Raw genomic sequence first — 10,414 nt, forward strand, 5'->3', positions numbered from 1 at the left:
TCTCGCACGTGAACGGGCACGTGTCCCCCTTCTGGCCCCCACCTCACGCCACCCTTTCGTCTTATAATTTAGAACCTCCATGTATCTCATATACTAGACACATCAACGGGCAACCTATAATCAGACTCCATAGGTTATAATTTATTTTCTTCTACACAAACTCAGACGCTTCTTCATCAACCCCGCCTCCTCCCTCCCTTTTCCTTGAAACCCACCATTTCTATCTCTCTACTTAACGTGTAGAAAAGAAAAAAAAAAATGGCAAACAGAAAATACATGCGCATGTGTTATCTGGGCTTAGTTAACTCTGCCACCAAAGATTTTGTTCCTTTTCTCATCATCTCCGCCGGCTTCCCTTCACTTTCCTCCCTTCAACTCCTTGTATCTTTTTCTTTCGCTATCTTCATTTCATTTTCTAAGAAACTATATTACTGCGGCAGCCAAACAAGCGAAGCAACATTAATTGTTTTTGATTGGCAACTAACTTTTCTACATTCGCTTTTGTGATTATTTTACTGTGGATGACCTTGGACCCCACGGCTCTCCTCTGGATGACGTCAACCAGGTCGACCCCACGACGTTAAGCCGCTTCTCTCGATTCGGCTGCACAGGAGCTCAGCCGCGTTGCTGTCATGCACGGCTTCTCAGGACGTAGTCAACTTGTAAAAGCAGCTACGGTCAATTCGGCTTCACCGTGTCAGCAGGGAACGGCCATTCTAAAACGGACAGGCTCAGACGCAAACGGGGTGGGTCAGAGAGTGGGTCGAAGGAGAAGGGGGTGGATCAGGAGGAAACCACTTATCCTCGAGTGTGGCTCAAGAGAGGTTCGTGGACGTGTGGGGTGGTGAGCTTTGGATAGATGTGTTGAGGAGTACCCTACAGCATGGACTCGCACCAAAATCATGGACGGATTACTTGTACCTTTCTGTTGGTGGAACGTGTCAAATGCTGAATTAGTGGCCAAGCTTTCAATCATGGTCCACAAATTAGCAATGTCCACGAACTCGACGTCGTTACAGTTAATTTCTTAACTTTCTGCATGATCGTTTCTCTTCTCGCAGTCCTTTCCATTTGTAAAACAATTAACTCCAAAGAGTTTAGGTTTTTTCCAGGTCAAATTATTTCTTTAATGTCTTCAAAGTCTGGGGTGGCATGGATTTGTCTGGCTTTAAATTTTCTGTTTGTTTTTGCATATGAAATACATTTGTCTTGTCATAGCTCTTGACACATCACAGAAATTAGGATTTAGCAGCTCATATTTTTTGCTTTTACTTAAAAAAAACCGTTGACATGCATTTGTATGCCGACGGGTTGGGGTACGTTTTTATACTGTATTGGACTTTTATACATATATCTGGCGAACAGGGAAGGGTGAACTTTTGACATGCTCAGAAGAACAAACTCAGAGATGTTTCATGCTGTTCTTGGGCGGTTTAGGACAATTTGGAATAATCACCAGAGCTAGAATTCTCTTGAGCCAGCTCCACAAAGGGTATATATCTCGCTGTCTTTGTCTTTGAGCATTATTTATGTAAAGACTTTAATAACTGTGTATAAAATGGTTTCTGGTTGGTTCTAGATTGCGATGCGAGACTTCTCTAATTTTCCTAGTACCAGTTATTGTCAAAACCTAAAAGGCAAGTATCATTCATGACTAACTAAGTGGCAAAGGGTCCATTTTCAGCCTTTCAATCCCATTTCAAACGGCTGTCTGTGTCTAAAAGCTGGAAACTGCAGTGTTGTGATTGTCGTTTTTTTCCGCCTCTAAACGTGGTGTTTCTCTCTTTCATTTCTTTTTCTTTAAACCACTGTAGGTGAGGTGGATCAGGGTACTGTATTCCAATTTCTCGACTTTTACCAGGGACCAGAGTATCTGATTTCACTGCATGAACAACCAGCTAGCCAAAAATTCGACTATGTTGAAGGCTTCGTATTGTAGATGAAGGTCTCATCAACAATTGGAGGTCATCCTTCTTTCCCCTCACAACCCTGTCAAAATTTCTTCTCTTGAGCCTAATGGAGCGTTTTGGTATTGCTTGGAGATCGCCAAGAACTACCATGAATCTACTGCTTCTACCATCGGACCAGGTACATATATTAATACTGCACACAGACACAGCTCTCATTAATTTATATGGATTACTTTCTATACAATCCAAAGTCAATGGATTTGTAAATCCAAAGTCCTAGATTTATGTATTGATGAGATTATTAAATACACACATCTATCTCTGGTAGTAAATATTTTACGAAGACTAACTTAAAAAATAATATAATATTGTAACCAAATAATAAGTAATGCAATACATATGCAAGATCTTGTGTAATCTAATCCTAATTAAGATTGATGAACATTACTTTATAATTGTATAATATTATATTTTTAGATATTAACAAAGCTGAGCCTTCCAGTCTATGACTCACCAAATTATTCTCCTCCTAATTAATCTCTTTCTCCGGAGGTAATTGAATATTAATTGATTGCAGTTAAACTTATCCTGACAAAAGCAACTGTTTTGGTTTGGTGGCAGCCTTTTTCTTTTTGTTACTCCTCTTTGGGGAAGGTTTTTTGTTTTGGTACTTCGGGTAATCTTTTAATGTTTTAAAACTCGAAGCTTTGGTTGATGACTGAAATGCAGGAAGTAGAGTCGTTGTTGAAGAAATTAAATTTCATACGGCATCCGTCTTTACAACTGATATGCCGTATGTGGATTTCTTGGACCGGGTCCATAAAGCGGAGTTGAAGCTCCGATCTAAAGGTTTATGGAGGTTCCCCACCCATGGCTAAACCTCTTTGTCCCAAATCAAAGATTGCTGACTTTGACAAGGGAGTCTTCAAGGGTATTTTGGGTAATAAAACAAGTGGACCGATTCTCATCTACCCGATGAACAAAACAAGTAAAAATTCTGGACAATGCTCTCCTTATCAAATGTCATTCCTCATGTCCCTTTATACACCCACATCCACTCCATGCATGAAACATGCTATATAATAATTATCTTCGGTTCTTAATTCTTATGACCCCATGCTCACCACCACCATAGCTTAGACATGGCGCTATATAAACTTTCACATACAATGAAGCTATACAAATTTAAGGGTTTTTAGCTACCCTGATATTAGAACCACCTATATAGTGCAAAAAATGGGGATGAGTAATTCCACTGGCCTCGAACTTTTCACTTTAGAGTATTTGTAGGAACCATCATCCTCACCCATAATTCACAAACACTCAAGTTCACATTTTCTGAAAAGGAGAGGCATCTACTTCATTAGGTAACTCCGTGGTTCCACTTCCACATGTTGAAAGTAGAATAGAAGATGATGAAAGAGGAGGTGGGTGGTGTGGTTGAAAAACAAAAAACAAAAAAATCAGTAGAACCATGAGTAATTCAATAATGGTGGTCCCGACGAAAGATGATGACACATTAGGAGTGGTGAATTGAGAAAGGAAAACACGTGGGGGAACATGCAGATGCTCCCAGTCCCAACGCCAACAGATGAAAGGCAGAGCCAGGTAGGAAAATTGAACACTTTAGCTCTTTTGTTGACCCCAACAAATCGACGGTAATGAAGATGATGATCCAAGCGGGAAGATTCTCGTGTCAGAAGATCATCTCCGGGGAGCCACTGATGGGAACTATCCATGTCTTTGTTAGAAGGTAGTTCCAGAAACATGGCCGTTAGTACAGGTTAACGACCAATCACCCCGCCATGCCTGGGTCCCTTGATTCCTTAAAACCATCAAATCTCAACTACCATTTCCTCATGCACACACATAATGTCTAACCAAAACATCTTTTTTTACCATGCAAAAAAAAAAAGAAGAAGGGTTTTGCTGCAATTGGGCTCATGCGTGCATGTTATTGTAATATGGTGCAGATGGGACCATAGGAGCTCCGCGGTTACGCCGGATGAGGATGTGTTTACCTGGTGGCATTGCTAAGATCAGCCTTGGATAATGGGGAGGAAACCCATAGCCTGGAGTACCTAACCAATCAGAACCGTCAGATTCTCAGATTCTGTGATGAAGCTGGGATCACAGTGAAGCAGTATTTACCCTCATTACACGACACATCAAGAGTGGGGGACCACTAGAAATAAGTGGGATCGGTTCTATCGATTGAAAATGGAATTTGACCCTAGGCACATTTTGGCTTCAGGCCAACAGATTTTCACACCCACCAATATGGCTTCATGGCAATGACCACTGCTTTTTCAAAACTAAGCTAGAAACAGATCATATTAACGTACTACTGGACTAGGAATATCCTTGTTCTTGTTGTACTGTAGATAAAGAATGGCGTCACAGGGACAAGGAGGAAAATTAATGGATGATATTAAGGTTAACAAATTAGAAAAAGGTGATGAGGAGAGAGAGGGAATAGTTGGTGCAGTTGAGAAGTTGCTTTCTCGGGAGGAATTTGATGCAGACAGTGGAAAGAGGAGGATCCATCCGTATCTATTTGCAGGGCACATGTGATGTTATTGTAATATAGCAGTGCTCGTGATCCCGACCGCCCCAACTGATAGCCTTCTGCATCTTGTCTGCAGCTTCTTCACACTGCTGGTTCCAGTTCCATATCCAGCATGGATTGGCGATTTGCTGTTTTTTACCCTTCTCTTTTACACCTGTAAATATAGAACTAGCTCTATATATGCAGTTCATAAGTTGAAATGGATGACATAGTCACTACAGAGTAGTGGATGATCTGCAATGTATCTTTGTCTTGGATTCTCCCATTTTTTTTCCTCTACTGCAGGATTCACTTGATTCCGACCCAAGCTTTTGTCGCGTTCCCAGGGCACACTTGCAAGCACAGAGAGGATTGGCAACGTCAAATCAGAAATTAAAAAAAAAAAAAAGCTTTTATGAAGTTGTAAATTCGTAAGACATGACATAATAGAAACGTGCGATGAATACCTCCCTATCATAATCAGTAGGCGGATAATGTGACTTTTAAAATGACTATCACTTTGGTTTTACCCTCCACAGAGACAAAACACAAAAGAAATAGAATAAAGTGGACTGCAGTAGGTTTAAAAGTGTGAAAAGAATATTAAATGGTCTAGCACTGGAATTTTTACCTGTTCAATCAAAAAAGTTTGAGCCATAACATATATGGCTCTCAGCATGATGGCACTAATTTGGATCTCTGCCTCAACTCGTTGCAAATTTCTTAAGGCGAGTGAATATATCGTTTTCTTTTCCGTTGAGTTACTTTTAGCTCAGTCACCAATTTAAGTAGTTACTGCCTGCAATGCGCGTCATGTTTTCTTCATCCTAAAGCAAGGATTGTTTAAAGAAATATCCACAAAGTGAATCAGGAGACGCTGGGTAATAGATTTAGCACAAACTTCATCCAAAAATGTTGGATTAAAAAAAGGTTTGGCATATGCTTACTCAATCTCTATCATACATACGTACTTTAATTGTATAGCCTGAACCAGACTTCAAATGTCGCACAATGGTGGAATGGAGAAGTAATATTACACCATGTGGCGGTGATTGGCGAGCTACTGGTGCAATCTCCACACATAGGGTTAAGTTTATAGGTCAAACCACTCAAGATACAAACAGGGTACAACATCAATGACAGAATGACTGCTTTTGGTTGTTAAATCAAACAGGCTTGCAAAACCGGAGCTTGTCAATAATAAGTCTTTCCACGGCCATAGAGCCATTTGGTGTCACTGTCAATAATAGCATAAAACCATCTGCCTTCTTTTCTTTCAGAATGTTGCACACTCACAAATACCAGAAAACGAAACAGAGCTAGTTACTATCCAAATAATTGACAGAAATATTGAGCCGACCCAATGCTAACAGGGACCATGAAGCACACAGATCACCGATGCCAAACACCTGGATACCACTCATATATCTTTGGTTTACTTCACAAACAAAAGTCGTGTGAAAAATATTGTGCCAAACAACTAGGTGAATTCTGATTAAATTTGAGAGGCTAAGTTAGGGTTAAAGGATTGAAGGCGATACCGTGTAGAGATAGAGAAGATAAAGCAGGATCAAACGGCGGTTGAAGGCGGCAGCATCAACTCCGACGTTTTTCATCGGAACTAGGTCCAAACCCAACTCAGCGTCCTACAGGGCCTGAACTTTAAAGATAAATCTAAACCCAACTGAGACATTCTAATTTGTAAATTTGTCATCACTGGCCCGTATCTAGGGCTGAGTAAGGAAATTCAAAGTCTCGAACTGATTCCAACCATACTACTCGGTTAATTTTTATTTAATTTATTGTATTAGGTTACACCTGTCATGGGCTGGGCTTTAAACAAAATCTAGCCTGGGCCACCTGAAAACAAGCTTAATATTTGCCCAGCTCAGCTTGAAAAACTCGGGTCGTATTAATTTTTTTTTTTTATATAAAAATATAATAAATCAAAACACTAAAAATATTAAAGTAAATATTTTCTAACAAATTGAAAATAAAAAAAAAATATATTTATACTTAAAATACATTAAGATAAGTGCAACTTAATAAGTAGATGCCTCTAAAATAGTAATAAAATTAACAATAAATAAGAGTTATACAATATCAAATAATAACAATAAATAATAGTAACATAATAGTGAAATGAGAGCAAACAAGGAAAACACAACAAAACAACAATGTCTTTTTTTTTTCAAATTCAGTCGGGCTTGACAAAAAAATCTTACCGAAGCCCAACCCTTTTCTAAGTAGGTCATTTTTCCAAGCCTATTTTTTTGTCCAAGCATTCCTACTTTAGACAACCCGACCTATTAACAGATCTAATTTAAGTTATGTTATTATTTAAATATATTTTATATTGACAAGTTAAATAATCATAATTATCTAAATGAAGTTGAATTCTATATTTAAATAAATTATAATTAGTTTAATTTTTATAAATATGAATATTTAAATTATTAAAATATAAAATGTTATAAAACATTAAAAATAAAATTATGAATCAAATGAATAGATAATATTCGGTCTAACAATTTCATTTTTTTACCTAAAGAAAAGATATAAGGAGCCAATCACTTCCCGTCAGTTGGATATGAATGTTAAATTCTTATTTCTTTCATTACATTTTATAGATTAAAGTTAGGACCACGATGTGAGCTAAAAAATTATTCATCCCCCAACCGCAAGTATCAAGTAGGAAACAGACTGGGCACAAGATTTTTACGGGACAGCTTTCAGCTAAGGAGGCATACAATACGAAGTAATATTTAAATCAGTTACTATTTAATTGCGGGCATATTCATTTTAAATAGCCACAAAAAATACCCCATCAGAGTTCAACTTAAATTAATAAAAACACTTAATAAAAATTAAATGTATTTTGATTAAAATGATAAAATTAAAATGTTAATATCACAATTCCGTGCAATCTTTTTCTAAATTTATCAAATATGAAAAAAATATATAAATACCTAAAATAACATCTTGCTTAAAAAAGAAATAGACTTTTGGCATTAATAGGTAAAAACTCGTAACACCAACTAATCAATTATAATAATTTAGACTTAATAATAGATAGAGATAGTAGAGACAGACCATATAGATTTAACACAAAATGAGTTCATGCAGTTATGCGGGCTTTAACTCTCCATAGACATTATCAACAGCATGAGTTAGCCGCACATCAATTACTTCATCATCAACATGCAATAAGTTATACGTTAACGGTCCTCCCATGCACCCCACCATGATTGACAAATGGGGTCTAACATGATTAGGACCAGGTTTATATTGGATTCCCGACTCCCGCTGCTTGAAGAGGCAGCCAATTCAAATTAAATCTATTTTGATTCACAATTTCATACACAGCAACAAAGGCAAATTTAGAAGATACCAAAGCTTAGGGAGGGCCAACCTTTTCCCATTCTCCTGATGAAACCCTCAGTTATAAGATAATAACAGTTCTAAAATATTACACTTATCATCAGGACCACCACTCGTCTCCTGGGGAGACTCCCATTCGAAGTTCTTAACGATGTCATATCATTGGCGGCTGCATTATGCAAAGTGAATCAGTATTTCAGCTTTCACTTGAAAGACAAGATCTAGGAAACAAAAACAATGGCAACACAATAAGAGTTCAACAAACCTTACAGTTGAGCTTGATAAATGAGAGGATGCCTATCATAATGAGAAACATATAGGGACCAGCTACTACAGATATAAACATATGATTTTAGTTGGTCAGCTACACGTTTATTTGTAGGGAAAATATCTACAAAACAGATATAAGGCCTGGTAACCTTACTGTTTTTATACTTTTTAACTCGGTGTCCAATTGTTTCTTATTAACTCTTGCAAGTGCAATCTTTTTCCCCCTGCAGCCTATTCGTTGCATACATGAGAGCAAATGCTTATATCATTATATCATAGCTTCCATTAGTGTTATGTGGATCATGCATTGCTCTAAGGAACAAAAAATAAATAAAGAGACAAAGCTTGACTAACACGAAAACACACACAACTGGAGCACAAACACAGAAAAAATTAAATAAAATCTACCCAGAACGAACAGAACCCATAACGATTTAACCAGGAAGTACAATAACAAACATATAAAGAAGAGTTAGGACAAAAATGTCACGTGGACAGAGACTTACAAAAATTCAGTAATGCCTTGAAGATACATAAGCCAAAGCAAAAAAAGACAACATTTAAATGACCAAAATTTACTGCCTTGTGATACAACATTATCGGTCAACATCACCCAAGACAGATAATAACCAAAAAAAACCTTAAAAATTTGACGCTATGAAGAAATATGCTGAATCTCTCTTAAAATTTTAATTCACTAATATTCATCATGTGACAAACAATTTCTGACACACTCCCTAAACCAGTATTGGTATATAAGACATAGTCCTCCAAGATAGAAACAGAAAATTTTATAATTCTCTAGCTATCACCTCGGAATGAAAAATAGTGAATTATCACATCATCTGCAGGGCTATAATATTAGTGATGTGACTCAGAAAGCCTTCAGCGCCAAAAATCTATGCAATGATTTTGATCAAATCTTAATAGAATCACATCTTGAGTAGAAAAATGAACGATAAAAATGAAAACAGCACAGCAGGAGTGTTAAGATCCAAAGTATAAATAATTTGCTAAAGAACTACAATTAACAAATAATAATGATAAAGTAGACATATCCATCATTTAATTATGTTGACATCCAATGAAAGCAACGGCCGTACACTATTTCATTGACACATTAGAGGACCTTCCAATCATCCAATATGCCAGTTCTTCAAATCTATTACCAGAATCAGATTTTTGTTTACAAAAATCTATTGTCGGTTCATAAAGATGAGATCATAAGAGGGTGACAGACGGTGACAGGAAACTCAAAGCAATATGTCAGGAAGCACTGCATTTATGGTTACAAGCAAATTTCCCAAAAACATCATTACCAGTCAACTGGTAACATCATACCAATTTCAAGCAGCAAGAAGCAAGATTAGAAAGACTAGCTGTTTAAAACTTAAGTGCGGTTAGCAACAAGGGATACAACAATATAACTATACAAAATCACGAGTGGTATAAACATACCTAAACAAATATGTCCATTGCTATAAATGTGAGGATGTAGAGGAGCCGGAGGGATGAAAATCACCTGATCATCAACAAAAGAATATCATAATCATCATAAAATACAACAGCAATCGTGAAGTCAAATAAATGATTCCGTTCAAATTCAATTGTCAGTCTCACTTTATCTTTCCAATTTCACACTTTACTCGACAAAACAAAAAGGGAAAGCAAAGAGAAAGGATGATACCTGGGTGCCTCCATAGGGTAATGCTCAGGAAAATCAACTTGAAGCTGATAAGTTTCATTGCATAAATCGTTCCAGGGGCTCCGTTGACTTCGATTATCCATCTTTCCACAAAAAACACAACAAATTAGAGACTAAATTCCCAAATTAATCCCGATAAAAAAGAAAAGAGATTAATTGAAAGTGAACAAAACCTTTGGAGATTATCAGTTACTTTGTGCTTAAATCCGGCAGGTGGATTAACTTGCCACTCCACTAACTCTTTCTAAGTCTATTACATGCGATCTTGCTTAAAGCCTACGCAAAAAGCATCTCCAAAAATATATAGTCACAAAATCAACAAATATAAAAAAACAAATAAGGAGAAGTAATCCGACAGACGCAACCCAAAATTGTGGACAAATAAATAACGAAATTAAATCGGAAAAACAAAGAGACATACAAACCTTGCGTGAATGAGTGGAGGAGCTAGTCATGGCTTCCGTGCGAGAGAGCGAGGAAAAAGAAAAGGAGAGACAAAGACGGTGCCGTCTGTTCAATTTTATATACTTTGAGAAGGGAAAAATCTGTACTAAAATACGGTACTGATTTTTTTTTTTAATATTTGGAGAGAAATAAATG

General features: G+C 37.1%; 2 pseudogenes; one reads left to right on the top strand and one right to left on the bottom strand.

Annotated features, from left to right (window-relative positions):
* Positions 1-632: 632 nt before the first annotated feature.
* LOC121217098 (cytokinin dehydrogenase 5-like) lies at positions 633-4,395 on the top strand (annotated as a pseudogene).
* A 3,189-nt stretch (positions 4,396-7,584) lies between these two features.
* Positions 7,585-10,353, bottom strand: LOC121217099 (probable ubiquitin-conjugating enzyme E2 18; annotated as a pseudogene).
* Between the last annotated feature and the right edge of the window lie 61 nt (positions 10,354-10,414).

The sequence above is a fragment of the Gossypium hirsutum genome, chromosome D05 (assembly GCF_007990345.1).
Source record: "Gossypium hirsutum isolate 1008001.06 chromosome D05, Gossypium_hirsutum_v2.1, whole genome shotgun sequence".
In the NCBI taxonomy this organism is placed as follows: Eukaryota; Viridiplantae; Streptophyta; class Magnoliopsida; order Malvales; family Malvaceae; genus Gossypium; species Gossypium hirsutum.